Below are 271 nucleotides of genomic sequence, written 5' to 3'. Positions count from 1 at the left end.
TATTTACATATGAATAAGCCACGACTCATTTTCCCCAAAAAATGTCCGGGTGTCGCTAGAGTGTTCGGGTCTCGCTTGAAGAAAAGGTGGCACCCCAAGCTACAGTTCTCATGTGCGCAGTCCGTTCAGGTTACGACAGAAAAAATACTGCATGTCATATTTTGTACGGTCAGGGAACGGTCCGGAAATGCAAAACGCGTCAAACGCACTGCAGCTAACATACTGACAGCCCCACTCCAGCAAAAAAAAAAATTATATATATTTTTTTTTT

This window comes from Nanorana parkeri, unplaced genomic scaffold (genome assembly GCF_000935625.1).
Source record: "Nanorana parkeri isolate BGI_ZX_2015 unplaced genomic scaffold, ASM93562v1 scaffold7, whole genome shotgun sequence".
NCBI lineage: Eukaryota > Metazoa > Chordata > Amphibia > Anura > Dicroglossidae > Nanorana > Nanorana parkeri.
This window is presented reverse-complemented; position numbering follows the sequence as displayed.